The sequence below is a fragment of the Pomacea canaliculata genome, linkage group LG10 (genome assembly GCF_003073045.1).
Source record: "Pomacea canaliculata isolate SZHN2017 linkage group LG10, ASM307304v1, whole genome shotgun sequence".
Classification (NCBI taxonomy): domain Eukaryota; kingdom Metazoa; phylum Mollusca; class Gastropoda; order Architaenioglossa; family Ampullariidae; genus Pomacea; species Pomacea canaliculata.
The window spans coordinates 15702059-15720678 of NC_037599.1; the positions used below are offsets into that span (position 1 = coordinate 15702059).

At 47.7% G+C, this 18620-nt stretch overlaps 1 long non-coding RNA gene across 4 annotated transcripts in view; it reads left to right on the forward strand.

Annotated features, from left to right (window-relative positions):
• LOC112573372 overlaps positions 1–16394 on the forward strand; it is a 65266-nt gene extending 48872 nt beyond the window's left edge. For 3 of the 4 annotated variants that reach the window (XR_003101213.1, XR_003101214.1, XR_003101212.1), the window contains 4 exons: positions 4176–4341; positions 13618–13711; positions 15055–15319; positions 16009–16394. This is a non-coding gene — a long non-coding RNA (uncharacterized LOC112573372). The remainder of the gene's footprint in view (positions 1–4175; positions 4342–13617; positions 13712–15054; positions 15320–16008) is intronic. The other variant, XR_003101215.1, reaches the window with a different exon arrangement.
• The last annotated feature ends 2226 nt before the right edge of the window (positions 16395–18620 follow it).

Below are 18620 nucleotides of genomic sequence, written 5' to 3' on the forward strand. Positions count from 1 at the left end.
GGTTTTCTACCTATAGTATTTTTACTTACCCCCATAATGACCCTCCACCCAAAACCCCCAACAGAAGCAATTTTCCTGTCGTTCTGGCGACAGCAAGGTGCACGGGGGCAGCGCAGGTGAGCTTAGTGGTGTGTCGAGCCTAATCGTGCTCTCACCGCTGTCTGATAGAAGACCAAAGAATACTTTCGCACTCGTCAAATGAAGAGCGCCTGCAAGCGCCGAGCGACGCAAGCGGCTGGTGACAAGTGTCTTTAATACCTGGCCTTTGAGGCTGGCTAAATATTTGCTCTGTCAAGTTCAGTGCAAATCGCTCGGCGAGGGCGCTCTGCCGACCCCGGTGTGTGGAGGGACGTGCGATACACCTAATCCACTGGGGGAGGACGAGGACCAGGACCCGCCAGGGATTACCAGTAGGGGAGGTACGTGGGGAGGATCCTGGGGCAAGTGGCCAGCAAGCAGTTTGCACAGAAAGTTGTTTATAAATTTGCTGGTTAAACGGTTTGTGGTCATCGTCTGTCTCGCTTCACTGCTGAGTAATGGACCTCTTTCGCTTAATATTCAGCGCATGCGCAGTAGTCACATCTGGTCAGATGCTGTTTTCCAGATGTTTGATGTGTGCAACGAGTCCATTTGGAGAAGATGGTTAAAAAAATAGTCTTGTGGGGTGCTCGTGGGATCTGTGTCGATAGGTAACACTAGTTATAAGGTGGCCACATTGAAAAACATCTAATTATCTAGATTCCTCTAAACTATATCTCTACCAAACTGCTCGACTTGAGAAGAAAAAAATTAAAAACGTTAGAGTCAGAGGTATAACTGTAGCCACCACGCCATTTATTACACTCACCACTCTTACCAATGATACACACCTGAATGTCACCTGGCAGAACAATTGTCACAGACTCGTTTGTCATGTTTATCTCTTGCCTGGGACCGCTTGTATCTAGTAACATATGCTTTAAAACTTGACATGACACTGTTATCTACACCGAACTTTGACTACACCCGATCCCTAAGATTCAATAGTCTGTCGGTGAGAAGACTGCGCACATGTGTTAAAGCGCGTGCACGTACGAGCGACCCATGGACTCTGTCAGAAACACTAGCCTTCTGTCAAACTATGCCACACAGGTGCGTGTATGTATGTCTGTGCGCGTGTGTGTGTGTGTGTGGGAGGGGGGGGCGGGTGGTGGGCCTCCAGATTACCCGCCTGCTTCTCTGCTGTCAGGTGAACTCACACCTTGGCGCCCAAAGTGCGGTGTGCCCACGGTGCTGAGCGGCCAGGTGAGGCGCGTGCTGAGGTAAGCAGGTGGGGGCGGGGGCCGCACGCGCCATCTGCCCCCGGCGCGCGGCAGGCAGGTGCGGGGCGCCCCCTACGGACCAGTAACCGCGCCGTAATCATTCCACAGATCGCTTGATATTGCATCCCCACCTCTCTTCACCCCACCCCCCCCCCCGTATACTGCACACGCCCAAACCTTTACAGAACTGGTCAGAGTTTGGTAGAACATACAGAAATAATCCTGCTGCACTACTTGATGAGGACTTGTATCATGGGAAGTCACCAGTAAACCCTCGGTAATCACATAAAATTCAATTAATTTCATTATTATTACTCCTTTCTTTAATGTCCTTTCCGTCTACTTTCAGACTCAAATCCAGTCTTAATGACTGGTCAAATATTTCGGTTTATTATCTGCTGCCTTGTCTCTCTCTCTCACACACACAGAAAGAAAGGCCAGAGGGAAGGTGAGACTCAATTACCTGCTCATTGATTTCTTAAATTTCGCAGTTAGCTTTAAAAACACACCTGTCTTACTTTTCTCGTAGTGGATTACACAGTAAGATCATCTAATAGATATTTGTTAGTGGTTAGGAGTTATCAATCAACAGGGTAGTGAGCTGAACTCACCTACTAGATATTTGTTAGTGTTTACTTGACGAGGTTGTGAGGAGAAAGTAGCTAATAGACATCTGTTCGTGTTTAGGTAGCAGACGAGGTTTTGAGACGCAGGAGTGATGCTATTGTTTCTCCGCTGTTTCTATCGCAAAATCATTTACTTTTAACCCCATTCGTCTCGGAGTATTTTTCCAGACCATGTGCCGCGTGGGAGCTGCAGCAGTGTCTTGCAAATATTGCTGTCGGTTAAATGTTGCTAGCGTTGCTGGTGGTGGTCGCCGCACCACACCTGTGCTCAACAGCTCACCAGCTGCCTTCCTCGGTCATAAACTGTGAAACTAATGTCCCTGAAAACTTCAGTCGCGCAATTTTCAGCTGGAGTAAGACTGAAATTTTAGTCGCCCACAGCTGCGAAACTCCTCTTTCTGGCCAAACCATGAAGCCCCCTTTTTTTGTGACATTTCCTCACCTGCTCGGCTGAAGACGGAGGGCAAATTGGTGTATCCATGTGTCAAGAGAAGTGTTTTTTTAAGGGGGAGGGGGAGACAAGGGGGAAAGGAAAGAGGAGAAGGGGAAAAAATGGGAGTAAAGAAGGTTCATAAGTATGTTCTCATGTTCAGCAGCGCCGCCTGTCCCCCTGGCAAAACCATGTCACCCCCCTAACGGGGGCACAGCTTCCCGCCCTCCCCTAGCCCCGCTTGGTCACGTGATTGTGGCGCGTGGCAGAGCGTGTGCCGATGGAGGAGACTGGGAGGAAAGTTTTGTTCGCGCAACAAAAACAGCCCCGGTACTCGGTGCACCCGGCTTTACAGCTAAATTAGGTGTTCGTGCCCACCCCGATCTTCGGCTGCCACATTTTATGTGCTGTCGGCGCATGGCTCTTTATCGGGTGTTTGAATGACGGGTGCAAAGAATTTCGTTTCAAGGCATCTTCCATTGACTGCCTCTGGTGAACGAAAGGCTTTGAAGAGATGCCTCAGCTGGATGAGCGGGTGGAGGAAGGGGGAGAAGTGGAGGGGTGGATGAAAGCATGGTGACGGAGAGAGAGAGAGGGAGAGGTAACCTTCGCTGTCATTACCTGAATAGCAACTGGGTCAGCGGCAAACTGGTTAAATTCAAACAGTCCCTGAATAGTTACCATTATCAGAGTTGCAGAAATGTTTGGTTGTTCATCCAGATACAAGATTAAAACGCGCTTATTATGGTTGAAAGCTGTAAAAACAACATTTATTTTGCTCCCATCCTTCTCGACTGTCTCCTCCACCCCATTCCAACCCTCGCTAACAACTTCACCTGTTACCTTTTAGCTTACTGAGTACTTGCTACTTGTGTACCCGTTGTACACATGTCTTCTATCATCAGGTCCTTTGGCAGGAAGGTGATGTGTGACTATTTTTGTGTCTGGAGATGTGGGGTGGGTGTGTCTGTAGATATCTGCAATATTCCTCTTCACTTGTGTACCCTATTACAACTTCACACAGTGTAAACTGTTGTGAGTAGGGGGTGGGGCTGGTGTTTGATGCCGAAGCAGCAACTAAAGATATATCCAGCACGGCAAAGTACCCGACCTTTCACCTGCTGTGCTTAAAATGACCATTGAACTAGGAATAAGCGAGCTAATGAAACCACTGGCTGGAGCTTGTTTTAGGAGCAGGAACTGAGATTTCAAAGTAATTGCTGTCATCAGACTAATCAAATACTTCATTGCATCACAATCACCAGAATGTACTTTGAGTAAAAATAGTACAAACAGTACAAGTAAAGTCCATTGGGACAAATACAAATACAGACCAATGCAGTAAAAATACTCTCAAACAGTGTCTAGGTCCTCACCCGACTTTATTGTGAGATTTGTCAACGTTCAGTTTGCAGTTACCTGTGCAGACTACATAGACCATGGATATTCACCCCGTGTCTGTGCTTTGAGTGTCAGGTAGGAATGTGGATGGCTAGAGGTGGGTGGAGAAAGCACACAGGTATATGAATGTGAACTGTTGCCGAGGTTACATGTCGACTGTTGCCGATGTTACATGTCGACTGTTGCCGATGTTGCGCGGCTGGAAGGACGCGCTGTTGATTGCTCGCCCCACGTCCAACATCCGACATGTCGACTGCGCGAAAAGCCCGCAGCCAGTCGTGCCCCGGCGCCGCCGGCTCCAGGTGTGCTCTTCACATCTGTACAAGACTTCAGGTGTGCTCCTTATACCTGGCCTATGCTCCAGGCCTGCTGGCTACACCTGGACAAAGCTTGCTAACGCCACCTTTATTTCTGCAGGACACACCGAGTCTCGACCCCAGTCTGACGAGTGTGGTGTTCACAGTTCACACCTGTACCAGGCTCGGTTGCTGACAAGGCTGACTGCATCAAATGGAGTAATCATCAGTTTTCTACCTGCGCCTACTGAGGAGGAGCTAAGCAAAAATCAGTCAGGCTGTTTCTGGTAAGTTCACTGAGCTTTTGATGTTCACATAGCAATGCTGGTCCAGATTATCGCTCTGTTCGTCTTCTCTTGTGTGGAGGAGGTTGTAGAGACACATTCCTGGAGAACAGACCAAAAACACAAATAACCAGCAACAGGATATTAAAAACTCACGTGCAAAATAAATAATAAAATTAAGTCATACAGTTTAAAAAAAGGATAAGAGGTCGACTAAGAAAATCCGCAGTTCAGAGTTCAGCGGGGCTAGCATCTTCGCGTGGGTAACGTGGAGGGGAGGGAATGTGGGCAACCATCAGACGCAGGGCGACAGGTGGCGCTGTATACAGATCCATGACAAGTGCTACACTCAGTTATCTTTACCTCGAATACACTTGTAAACAGCCACGACCAGTTATCTTCATCAGCGTAGAGGACCTGTGTTGGTCTTACACAGTTGTCACTGGACTAGGGGTGGGGTGAGGGTGGAGATGAAGTATCACGAGCAGGTCCGGTAACTACAGCCGCGACATGGCCAATGCCCACAGTAACTCAAAGGGAGGCAGAGAATCTGAGCGGATAGTTGAGGTGGGAAGAAATCCTAGCACTCGGATCGTCTGTAACGAGAACGCACGAGGACTAACAACTTGACCTGATGGCCACTTCGTGCTGGAAGCAGGTTGTTGATACCCGAGGACTGCACGCGCGGGATAAGAGGATGGGTTAGGATGATAAGCGCGGTCAGCGATTACCCTGGGACTACCCAGCGGGTCGCACTTACACCCGGGTCATGGCTGTCGCTGTCTGGAGCTGAACGGGGACAAGCAGGGTGGGGGTGGAGTGAACAAAATGGCGGACGTCCTGTCCAGATTGGAGACAGTCCGTCTGGTCAGGCTTGATGGTCGTTACATGCCTCCTTCCCCAGTCGAGGAAAGAGTTAGCATGACGTTATCAAGGTAGACTGGGGAGGAGTGACAGGTGCGACTTTCTGTTTGCAAATTTACCCCAAAGATGTGATGTGAAGGGTAGTCGTTGGATGGGGTGGAGAAGTCAAGACCACATGACAGACTGGAGCTAACAGACTGCGATGGACAAAAAGATAAGAAAAATATCTTCGGAGTAAGAAACGAGAGTTAGTGGAGGGTTTGTCTTTATAATGATTGGGATGACGTGATGTCAAGTCGTACATAGACCTCAATGTATCGTGGCCGAAATTGAACACGTTTTAAATTTTATAAATGAAACTATTGACTTAAAAGAAATGTTGGTCTAAACGGGAGACGTCTTCAAGCGGGATTTGTCGCTCTTGATGTAATTATGTTGTCCTTATGCTGTAAGAACCAATAAGGTGTTGATGGTCTCAGCAAAACCGACGTTTGATGATGGCGGACGAGAGTTGACGGCAGGCTGAAGATGACGAGGACTCCCCAGGAGAAATGAAAGAGATGAAAGGCCCAGTGTTGACAAGGGTTTGCAGCAGGTGCTGATGGACACGTCTAGACGACCAGACAGATGGATGTCGCCATCTTAGCAATGACACTATTGTTCTCTGGACTTACGACTGGCATCGGAGTGATCTGGTGATGAGACCTTGGCCATCTTGCACGGAACTCATCTACTTAGGTGTGAGTGGAACTGTTGTGAAGGTGTATCTGAAGGTGTATCTCCTCTGAATACACGACAAATACAAACAGCAGCACCACCCACGTATTTTAACGACTCAGTTCTAAGATTTAATTCCATTTACCCGAAGGAGCTTGTAACAGCGTAGTATAAATATTTGATGTTGTTGTTGCTAGCCCTCCTCCTCACCTGGAAAAGTTCAACAAAAGTGCATCTGAATGACTTAGAAAGAAATTGTCGGTCGTCACTTCCTTTTGTAAAACCCTTGTGCCCATGCGCGACCCAAGGGAAGATAATGCATGTGAAAACCCTACGAATGACCGGCATCCAAAGGTCATCGTCACACCTTGAGTTCAGCCAACGATGACTGGCAAAAACTAGGGTGACAATGTCTTCAAATGAGACCTTTGGCCATGATATGAGAAATAGTTTTTATATCTTTTTATGATGTCTTTTTTCCGTGTTGTCTTCTGTATGAAAAATATAGTCTCGATGTCTTGTTTTCCTCTCTGAGAAATACATTCTTAATAACGTTCTTCCCAAAGATGTAAACAAGCAAACAAACAACCTTCCTGTGGTTCAGTATGTCGCCGGCTTGATGCCAGCTCTGGTCTGGACAACTGAGACTTGCCTGCCTGCGCAGCTGACTTGTCAATGAAGACAAAGCCGTTGGAGGAAGGTTTGGCTCCGATGAACCACTTACGTCCTCAGTCAATAGGCTCTTGGAATAATTACCTTGTGTAAACCAGGGCTCGTGTCTGGTTTCTGTTTCCTGTGACTGGCGCGAGACGACGAATGGAGGCTGAGGGAGGCAGGGAGGCTAATGATGTGTCACTGCTGATAAAACTATTTCTGAAGTCTCTGGTGGAACGTGTGTCATCGTCGGAAGACGGAGGGTACGCAGGAGGTACAGGGGCCAGGTGTACTGCAATCAAATGAAATGCTTATCAAAATAAACCGCTGCAAGGTTCCCGTACAATATTTCACGATACTGTGGTGTTTGGGTGTTCTGGTATTCCCCAGTAAATAGAAAAAAAAAAAATCCCACAAGGCTGTCTGAGCTCAGGCAGTTTGTAAACAAATGCCCGGCATGCTTACTTGTCCACGCACGCACACATGCGCACACACGCACACATGTAAGTGATAGACAAGAGGGGGGGGGGAAGGTAGGAAGGGGGTACATCGCGGTTTTTCCAGTCGTTCACAACTGTTTGCCTGTGTGCGTGCGTGCGTGCGTACGTGTAGTGCTCATCTCTCAATGCCCCGGCTTTCAGCTTCGCAACAATTAGACGCACGTGCGACCCGCTAGTTGTTCCCCTTCCCCACTGCTCCTCCAACATCTCCCCCCCCCAAGCGTTGGCTACCCCACCCACCCTGCTGCGGGGGACGAGCTCGGAGGAGTCGTGGTCTGAGTCAGCAGGTCGAGTTTGCGGCAGCTGCTGCTTGAGACATCCTACACCGCGGGGACAGGTTTCGCTCGCTAGAACCTGACCTTTGAACTTGTTCAGTTCATCCTGGCGATGGGGCTGGTGCTGCAGACGCCGTTCGACCTTTTATTTTAGAATGTCACGTGACTAAGTCCCATCCATCCATCCTACCCTATAAGCGAAGCCGTGGGTAAAGCTGACACGTGGGGCAAAACTACGTTACGAGAATTACCTGGGGCGTTACGTGACTTCGCGTGACTCGCCGAGACAATCTACCGGTTGTGAGAACAGTACCAGCCTGGAGACAGCTGCCTGTGACGTCAACACAGCTGTCACTAGGTGTCACGTGACGCGTGGTGGTCGCTCACAACCTGCTTGCGAGGAATAAAGTAGTGGGGTAGCAAGGGTACAACAGAGGCGGGGTGGCAAGGGAGGTGCGACCCCAGAAGACCTTTGACCTTTTTTAAAATGGAAAAGACTGCTGTAATCAAAAGCTTAGTAAGAAGGAATTTATTTCTGTAATATTTGATTACAGCCACATTTCGGGCTTTTAAACCAATTCACAGCGCTGTGTAGAGAACACTTTTTTAATTCACGTTTTTATTTTACTTTTTTCTTGTGATGGAGAACTGTGTGTGTGTGTACGCGCGGTCACGTGCCTGCGTATGTGATTTCACGTGTAAACTTGACAAGCGTGCGTGAGAGAGACTGGTATTTAGGGTCAGGGTTCGGGGTAAGGTTAGGATGAGGGGTAGGGAGAGGTTAGGCGCACGTTTTGGCAGAATGGCTAAAGAGAGAAAACACTGAAGCGTTTTGTAACCATACGTACTATTTACTTTCTTTAAACCATTGTCACCTCACAGATAATTCTGGCGATGTGCGTTTGTTGACTGCCCCTGGGTCCACTGTCAACGTTGTCATGGTGACAAGACTTCGCCACTGCGCATGCGGATTGCATCTTTTGGTGGGGAAAGTAACTAAAGTGCTCATAGTGTGAGCTCGACCATCACATCCGGGGATTCCTGGATCTTCTCTGGAGGCTGTGCCATCGCTCCAGTAGGGATTCTGTTCGCCACAGTGTGGGAAAAGCTTTTTTCTTCCTGAAAGAAGAGGTTTGACATGTTTACTTTGTGGTGTGGCGAGCACTGCTCACTCTCGCCTGCTGACTGACGTCACTGTCGTTGCCGTTACAGTCGGAGGGTATCTTATCACCAACGGTACTCGCAGCTTTTCCTCCCAGCAGTCTGTAGACACAGTTCACACATTACTCGCCTCTCCTCCGGTGTATCCATTACTGCAGTGATACTAGGGTCGTATTGAAGTGGTATTTCACTAACAACCTATTGGCGAAAATCTCCAGAAAACAAGGGTTAGTAGTAATATAAGTAAATATCCACCAGTCAGCGGATGTTATACAAGAGAGAGAGAGTGTGCATGGCAGACAGTGGTGGCGATCGTCCACCTGAGACAGTTGCTCGATTTGGGTGCGTGTGTGTGTGTGTGATAATATGCACGTGGAGGGAAGGTTGTTTGGAGAGAAGATCCCGCTGTTATCGCCATGCCCTTTCCTCCGTGTCGTGTGGGCCAGGAGGAGTGAGCAGTGTGAGCAGTAAGGCCCCGGTGTTCAGGTCACAGACCTCACCACAACCTCCCCAGTAGTACAACGACTACCTCCCCTAGATTAACCCCCTCCCCAACTCTGAACGCAACCCATTTGGAGTACATTCTGTTTGTGTAAGACAGAAATCTCGCGGTGGGGTGGATCCCCTCCCCCTCCCTGCAGACAGCGGGTGGGCGGGTGAGCGGAGGGTCCGCAGACGTCTGGGGTTAGGCAAACAGCGCTGTCACGACAGTGCAGAAAGTTCAAGAAGTTTGCATGTTCATGTGTATGAATACGTGTGCGTGTGTATCAGTGTTTGTGCGTGAATGTGTGTGAAAGTGTGTCTTGTCTTTGTGCACGTGTTTGCTGAGTCAACATCAATCAGCATTATTCCTTAATTTCCTGGAGAAAGTGCTGGAGAAAGACAAATTTGAGGCTGCTCGTGCTGGAAAGTTCGGGTAGGGGTGGTGGGTGGGTGGATAGGGCTGGGGAGGGTGTGAGGAGGAGCTGGGCTGGCGAACGAGCGGCTCCGTAAATCTAAACTGCAGTCACGTGCGCCCTCGCAGCGCTCCCCCCCGGCACCTCCAAGACTCGCAGACCTGCAGGCAGCGGTCCGTGTGTTACTTGTCAGTCACTCGTCTGCACTTTCCTTCAGTCTTTGAATTTTAATTGAATCTCTCCCTCTCTCTGGTTTTATTCCCGTAATTATTCAGGTGCGTTTGCGTGTGATCTTGCTCAAATTGCTTGAATGATTTGTGGGAGTGGGGGAGACGGGACGAAACTGAGTGCAGTATTAAAGAATTTTGTTTTTAAATTTAGAAGAAGCAAATGGCGACCCCGACCATGATTGCCTGCCCTTGTCTCAACGTCCTGTATTAATGCAGCAGTTAATGTCCCCTCTACCATGCCCTACCCTCCTCATCTTTGCCACATTTGTGAGCCAAGCGTAAATAACTCTAGAGTCCATCGTACGCAAGGGGCACAACTCTATAAGATGGCCTCCCATGTTCTCAAATTACAAAATCCCGCACGACTTCCGGTCTGTAAGCAATCCTGAGGTAAACTTATCTCTCGTTCGTAATTATGGCCTATGTGGTAGATGCTGTTTGCGATTGAAGGTTTTGAGCTGCAGACAGGAATACACCCCGAGTACATTATGACCTCTTGCCTCGACCTCGAGGAGGCCCCGCCATGAGACTACTGTTCATCAGCTGTCAGCTTCTGAGCTTAGTCTACTCTAGCAAAACCCTCGCCACGACAGCAGACGATGCTGTCTCTTGACATCAAGATGGTGTCTCAAGATCGTCTCTTGACGATGAGCAGCCGGAGGAGGCAAGTTGAGGAGACTGGAGGTGGGAAGACAGGAGGCGTCTGAGGTCTGAGTTGGGGTGGAGATTTTCCTTCCACTGCTTCCTGTGCTTACCAGACTGGAAGGGTTGGGTAAAAAGAAATTTTTAAGTCCACTACCCAACGCTTTCAGGTATACTTCAGTTTAAAAGAAAGATGCTCCTCAGTTCCTACACGCCTGTTACCTGCTGACGTAGGGTCGCAACAGATGGGATCGAGTGGTGCAGTGCGGTCCGGTGCTGGCCGGAGTCAAATTTCGCAGCCTGCGAGACCAAACCACGCGCACAGCCCCGCATCCAACACCACCAGCAGCAGCAACAGCCACGGGCGTGCATCTCAGTCTCATCAGCAGCCGCGCCGGCGACTGTAACACAAGCGAGGCAAGACGCGCAGCACTTGTCAGTGGGGCATGCGTCTTGACGGAACACCTGGCCGATATATACAACACATGCCAGACAGGAAGTTAGCTGCCTGGCCTCCTCACCTCCTCACTCACTCCATCCTACCCTCCTCCTCCCTTCCTTAGTCAGTCCCAGCCCTTGACCCCCTTCCTTCTCGTGGGTTTACGTAACCCTCCCCCTCTCCTTCTTCCCTAACCTCCCTTACTCCATTTTTTTCCCCTCGGAGAGTGGAGCAAGCTCTTTGATGTCGGTTTACTTTCTGACCATTTTCAAGGAACCAGGGTGCAGACGAACGTGCAGACGAACCTTCATCAGCAGATTACTGCGCAGATCACGACTCACCCGCTAAGGTTGGATTCTACTAACATCGCTGCATCCGGGGTATTCTGTCCCATAAAACCTGTCTCCAAAACCTCACGAATCCCCACCCAGCCTCTCCTCCTCCCCAAACATGCTTCCAGATGTGGTTGTGAGGTTGGAGCAGGAAGTTAGTGTCATTAAACGGGTGGCTTATGATGGAGGTAGATAACGGTGGTAGTGGGTCGCAGGCAGGCCAGTCAAGTCCCTGCAGCTGTAGTTTACGATGATGCTGTCAGGTGTCGCTCTCTTCTCCCACCCGGATAGTGTCGGGTGGTGGTGGAGGTGACCAGAGAAAGGCAAGGGTGGGAAGAAGAGGAAGAAAAATAATAATAATAACAAATTAGCGAGGGCTCTAAGAGCATCATGACTGCTCGTCGAAGATGCCGTGTCCCTTGACGGTGTCACGTGACCTCTTAAAGCTGTAATAATTAACGATTGTACTTTCCCTGCTTGTCACACATCTTAGTTTCAATGTGGGTGTTCCATGAGGATTGCTTCTGTCATAAAACTGCAAAAGATTAGGTTTTGAAAGAAAGTCTGTTAATCATTGATTTATATCGTTTCTGAATATCACATGTGCGAGTTCACTGTCAGGACACCTGTACCCTGGTGTCGATGGACCGATTGTTGCCTTTCAGAATATGTTTTATTCCTTTCATTTATTTTCTATAAATGTTGTTGTCTTGGCCGGGGAGATCAGCATATAATGCACAGAAGTCAGTACAGAGTACACGTGACCTACGTTTTTACTGGTGATAACTCTTTTTCTTCTGCATGTGTCCACAAAAGCACAATCATGATAAATCAGAAAATTGCTGATGCTAGATTGTAAAGTACACGGCTGCGACCTGAGGCTGAACTCCGATAGACGATAAATAAACACGAATATAAAGCAACATTTGTGGCATCTTTTATTGATGAAAATTTGAGCATGGCGGGAGGAGGAGGAGGAGGAGGAGGAGGAGGAGGAAGAGGGGAGATCAATAGTACGGCCGTAAAAAAAATAAAAAAATAAAAAGAATTGAGTACCACGGTCAGGTTACAGATACAGCTGTCAAGATTGATAAAACGAAGTCAATACCTTTTGTGTGACAATGTTATGCAAAGCTTCCTACGCACATATATCAAGCAGATAGATTATTGTGCCGTGGAGCGGTGCTCGTGCCATGGAAACGGTAAATTACAAGACAAAGAAAAAAAATTCTTGGAAATGGCTTTGACACTTGTTGGAGGGGAGACAATTGATGCATCAGCGTCCTTGCTGTAGATGAGTAACGCGCCGTGGCATGCAGCAGAGAGGTTTGCCGTGCAGCGCAGTGCAGCACGGGAGCTGCGGTACTGACGTTGTCGTAGACACACACCAAGCAGTCTGTGTTGCTGCAGTGCTGCCAGGAGAGACTAACGGCCAGAAGTCTGTGTGTGATTCCGCTACAAGACCTACATGCCACTGGTCACCATGGTGAGCACAGACATCTTGCTGACCACTGATGTCCGCAGCAACAAGTTAACCGTCTGTCGTCAACTTCAGTGTACGAGAGGACAGGTAAACCGTGTCTGACACCTGCTTCAAGGTATGGCTAGAGCTCGAAATCGGATTTCATTGTAGAATTTTTTATGAAAATATATATTTTTATAGAACTTGCAGACTGAAGGTTTTGACTCAGAAAAGCGGAATGCTGGAATATTTGCCATCAACGTCCAGTGATAACGGCAGAAACATGCGAGGATGTTCTTTCTCTCGCTCTTTCTGAGGGCACGTGCGTGCGTGAGTGCATGTAGTTGTGAGTGAGTGTGATGTGTGTGAGTAATGTGTGTGAGTAATGTGTGTGAGTAATGTGTGCATGTTTGTACACAGTCGCACGCTCTCAAGAGTAAACAGTTCATCAGGAGACAATGTGGAGTAACAGTGATGACAGTTTGCTGCCAGAGCGGTTGACACTGATATTGTGAGTGAGCTGGTGACACTGCAGCAGCAATGCATCATCTCGCCAGGCTGCAGCAGATGAGACAGAGAGTGATGAGGCTCAGGTGACGAGTGCGCAGCTCAATAGTTTAGCAAGTGCTTGCATCATACAGGGCCTTCAATCATGCTTTGTGGACTTGAGGACTTTTCTTCTTCAATTTTCTCAGTTTCAGCCGACAACTTCCACGATGGATTAATTGTGAATTATCCTTGGTGGATGTTTGCATTGGATGTGGATGTCTGTGTGCTAGTGCATGTGCACTTTCTATTGCATTGTCAAGTCCAGAATATGTGTCACAGATGTGTCCTCTGTGCAAAGTGAAAGTTATTAGACATTTTCGAGATAAAATATATAACATGAGCAAGAGAGAGAATGCAATACCTCGCCATATTGTTGCTGACGATAGGTTACCTGCTTATGACAGTAAGATCTCATACAGTACAAGATAATAAAATAGAAAGATTATAGTAATGTTCTGTAACATTAAAAAACTGTGTACTTTATGCTGCAATATCATTTATGTCGGTGTGAATGAAGGCCCTGGCGAAGATATTGTAAAAGCACTGTCTCTTGTTTAGCCAGGTGGCGCTGTCATCCCCACACTGAAGACCGTTGTCCGGTGGTGTTAGAGTGGAAATGGTCGTTGTGAACTCCACCTGCACAGTGAGTCCAGTGAGTATATACTACATCAACACTCAGTGCTAATGATGGTCCACCATTACAGTATTTTTGAACTATTTCAACTATTTAGACTGTGGTGCGGAAACTGCACACTTTGTACAGATGACTGAGCATTTATGTCACCTGCCTCACTGATAGTCAGTCACACAGCCTGATTCATTGAAGCCTGCAGGTTGTGCGGCAGGTTGCTAAGCCAGGGAGTCAGTCAGGGTCCTATACATCACTACAAGACTGTTGACAGTCATGGTCCTGCTAGAGCAGTGAGGGATTGTTGACAGTCATGAGACATCAAACAACAGTTGATCGCCGAAAACAGTTGGTAGCAAACAGTTGCATCATTGAAGGTCCTTGTCAGAGACGCATTTCTTCTAAAGATGATTTTGTGAGAAGTCTGTTTGAGTTCTGTTAGGTTGGGTCTCTAGCTCATCGGTTTCTGTTGTTTCTTAACTGCTGTCATTGTTCGGGGTCATTGCTGTCGGCACGGCCTTAGTTATTTCCCTTACTTTAAAAAAAAAAAAAAAGATGTTTCTGCTCAGCCAGTCATGTGAGCACGCGCCATCTGCCATGTGGGATGTTAAGGGCAGGCCCCTTTATCTGGCACCACATTGGTGTTTATCTAATGTTGTCTTCTGTCACAAATAAATATCTCAACCTTATGAAAAGCTCTCTGATCCTGGTCGTATCTTGCTCCAGTCCAGGTCATGTCCTGGTCCCTCTGATTGTCTACAGTATTCTTCAGCAACAGGACACACACCTGTATTTCGCCAGGTAGGGGTGTGATCCACAGGCTTGGTGTTGGACGCTATTAATCTGTTTATTAGATAGTTTGTAAGTAGTTAAACGGACTGGTTAGTGTTAACTATTATATCGGCTAGCAATTTGCTGTGGATGCGGCACCAAGATGTCAGGGTTGGCACATCAAACTCTACTTCTTCAACCAACCGGCAGCCGTTTGTGCTACTAGAATGGAGCTGATGCCATTCAGTCACTACAGTTCTAGGTTTGACCCAATATCTTTACCGAACCTGGCTGACCAGTGAGCCAAAGTTCTATATTATCTATTTTTCGCCCTAAGAAGAAACAGCTACTTGATTTACTAAGGACAGGTAAAGGTGGCGGAAGCAGATTTTGCTTCATCTTCCATGTTTCTTAGACACGATGAGCCACACCCATTCACTGTAATTATAGCTGCTATTATGGCCACCATCATAACCTATGTTATAACCACTTTGCTGTGAGACTTCAACTTGTTGACCTTTTCAGTCGGAAGAATGGATGCGATGTCGTTGTCCTTCGCGCCCTGTTGAAGTCTCGTTATTTCTGGGTTTGCCTAGGTGCAGGACGACTCAAACACTTGCCGAGGAAGACGCCGACAAACAGACTGGAGGAGGCGCAACCCGAGCCAGCCAACCCTCCTTGTCAGCCATCGTAAAGACTCGGTCGTTATTCGACTTTGTGAGAACCGACTCCTGGCTCCATGGGAAGCGAGCGGCGAGCTGTGAGATAGGCTTGTGGGGAGGACTGGCACCGCGGCCATGTTATCACCGGGAGGATCGTGTATATCAAGTGCGAGCTGCGCAGTCACAGCCAACTCTTCAGGTGGGTTTATTTCCGTCACAATACATCACTGTACACGTGTGCATGCAGCGCCCTCTATGGGGGTGACAAATTGCAGCTATCTGCCGAGGGCAACACCAACAATTTTAAATGAAATTTCATGTGCAGTAACTCTGGCAGTGTTGTCAGGGACTAAGTTCCTCGAGCAGTGAGGTGGCTCAGCGATTGATGAGTCTGCATTCTGGAATGTTCCCTGAGGGAAGGAGGATAAAAATGGATGGCAAAGCCAATGTTACAAGTCCACATTTGTTTTCATCTCCCCCATTGCGCCATCTTCCCCGCTGTTTTTGAAAGCACAAAAATTTGACTTAAAATAAAAATAGAAACTATTTTGGGACTGTGAAGTCGTTTGTTTCGTTTTATGGAAAATCTGCTAAGATTAAAAACCGTTGAGAGGTGTCGACTCATCGTACATATATTCCACCTTTATATTCTTACATGGCGACTCATCTCTTGTAGCCCTCGGCTTCCTGCATCGTCGCTGGTGTGAAGAAGCGGAAACTAAAGGTTACTGTGTAACTCATGAATCATTGTTTTGATGTCCATGGAAGACATTCTTGTGTATTTAAAAATAAGGGTTTGCTTGGAAACAAATAGTAAACTTGTTTCCTTACAGCAGAGTTCCACAGTTGCATTCGTGGATTGATGTGTTTGTGTGCATTCTCTTGCAGTTTAACATCGTTAGGGGTCGTGTCGCCTCAGATGTTCTAGCGGCAGTGGAAATGACATGGATGCAGGGTACAGTAGAGGGCTGACGTCGCCATGTTCGCTGTCAACCGTTTGCCTACGTCCGCCTGTCTACCTCAAGCATTGTGATGTCATCAGGAGTGCGGCGACAAAGACACGGTAATAGTTGACGTCATCGTGAACGTTGGAGCTGGGCAGACACGATAAGACCAGACGTGCTTACAGATGACGCGGCTACACAGTGCTCACTTAGGCTGTTATATAAACTGTGAACATAGAGAACAGATATGTACAGAAAATACTGACAATGATATCGAGCAAGAACAATACACATCACGGTATATTAGAAATAAATTCAGAGCAATGTTTATCCCATAATGATTTTGGTTTTTTTTTCTTGCACCTGTCTGTGTGTCTTGGATACCTGAAGTATGAATCAGATCGTCCAACTGCAAAGTCTAGGCACAGTTTCTCAGTTTTTGAAGTTGGTTTTAGTGGCGAGATAAATAGAAATGAAAACCAGTCTGTCACCAGGTTACATGTCCTCAGTTACAAAGGTGGCTCACAGCACCTAAATATTCACAAAATAACATGAAGTGTACGATTATTATTGTACGATTATGAATTTATTTGTATGTAGGGGGAGGGACTGTGTCCTTACAGATATGACACACGTCAGGGAGCGTGACACACCTGGTGTAGACGTCCAGTGTAGACATGCCTCAGGGTAAACAGCGTCAGTGGACAACAATCACGTGCCACTGGAGACACCTCTTATTAAACAAACAAACAAACAAAACTTTAACTCCAGCCCACACAAACAACTTTTCCTCCAACTCAGTCTTGGATAGACGAGATGGTCACGTTATAAGTCAAGATGGCTGCCACCAAGGAGCGGTCTGTTGGACATTCATAGGGGAGATAAGTCGACCTCAGACGACCAGAAGAGAGTGGGGGAGGGGATTGGTGTTTTACGCCGTGCCAGCAACTGAGGCTATATCACGGCAAGGCAGCCAGCCCTGTAAACAGATGCCACGTGCAGAGAAAGAACAGCGTGCCCGAGATGAGAAACGAACTCTGGGCAGTCAACCTTCACTGTATTAGTGACAGGCGCTAACCATTGAGCCACCGGACCGCGCTGACCAGACGAGAAGAAACCAAGAGAGACGCCACGGAACAGGTTGCGGTCTCAGAATATAAAGCCGACTTGGATGCTGTCCTCCATGCTCGGTGCCCACACACACATACAGAGGTAGTGCAGGAGGTTATATAATCTTAGCGTCTACCCCACTACCTTCCTTTATTTCTCCATCGCCCTCTTTGTTTCCTCGGCGAGTCGTATTTAATGAGCTCATTGTCGAGACTCTGTCCTCACTGTGGGAACTTGTGGCCGCTGTAAGTTCGTCAGTCCGTCAGCTTGTGACGGCACAGCACTCAGATGGGATGCGAGGCGCACCTAACGTCACAACAAACGTCACACCTTCATCTCCACGCCGATAAGCTCGCGGGCCCGGACTGTTGGTGCGCAGGGTGCATGTCAACGTCCTCATCAAGACGCACCGTGACGTCTTTGTGTGACGTACGGACGAGTTACCCTCTGCAGTTACTGACTCGCCGATCAGACGCAAAGTTCCGAAAATGGTTGAGAGATAACCGGCTGGCAAGGCGACTGGTGCTAACAGGCATTACTTCCCTTACCCCCTTGGTGAAGCATGAAGCGTTTGCTGTTGCCTGTAGGTGTTGATGCAGCCGTGAAGGAATGCCGAATGATCGAACAGAAGAGGCGAGAATGGTCAGTCGTACAACAAGCCCATTTGTAACCGTCGGCTCAACTGTTCCATTTTTACAAGCTTTATAGTTGTTGACCTCTTGGCCTTAGCCATCCAGCTAAAGTTGAGCAACTTGCTGTTCACTACACTCCTGGAAGCCCGCATGATAACTGGATGTCGTAGTCTCTTGCTATGAATGTCGACAAAGGAGTTAGCATCAGCCCACCCTGTCATCCAGGTTACTTCTAAGTCATCTAGGCTAACTTTTTTATTCCCCCTCGTCACACAAGTTCATTTGTTCTGTCTTCCGGTCAAGCAAGCTAGTCTGTACTAGCACTTTCACTATAAACGACCCCGACTTGTCTTTGTTATGTCATGGATGGTCATTTCAGGTTACTTCTAGCTACCTCTGACTTGTCCTTGTCAATCAAATTATCTTCTACTTGTTCATGTCATTCAAATTATCCTCTTCCCCTTGTCACTCAAATTACCTTGCTCTTGACTTGCAAATTATGTTCGACTTGTCACTCAAATTACCTTTTACTGACTTGTCATTCGAGTTACTTTCAGCTTGCCCTTCGAGACATTATAATGGAGGACAAAACGCAGACGACAACCCTCGATAAACTCAGTGCTTGGGCTGAAGACAGACTACAACAGAACGCAAGGAACACGAGGATTCTCGAGGGCAGATCCCTTCAGTGGCTTGTAAAGACAATAGAAGCACCTTCATCGTCAGACGTTTGCCGTCTAGTCTTCTAAACTAATGACAGCCGCTAATGTCCCCACATGCTAGTGGTCATTGTGTCAAGCAGGCGGTATAAAAT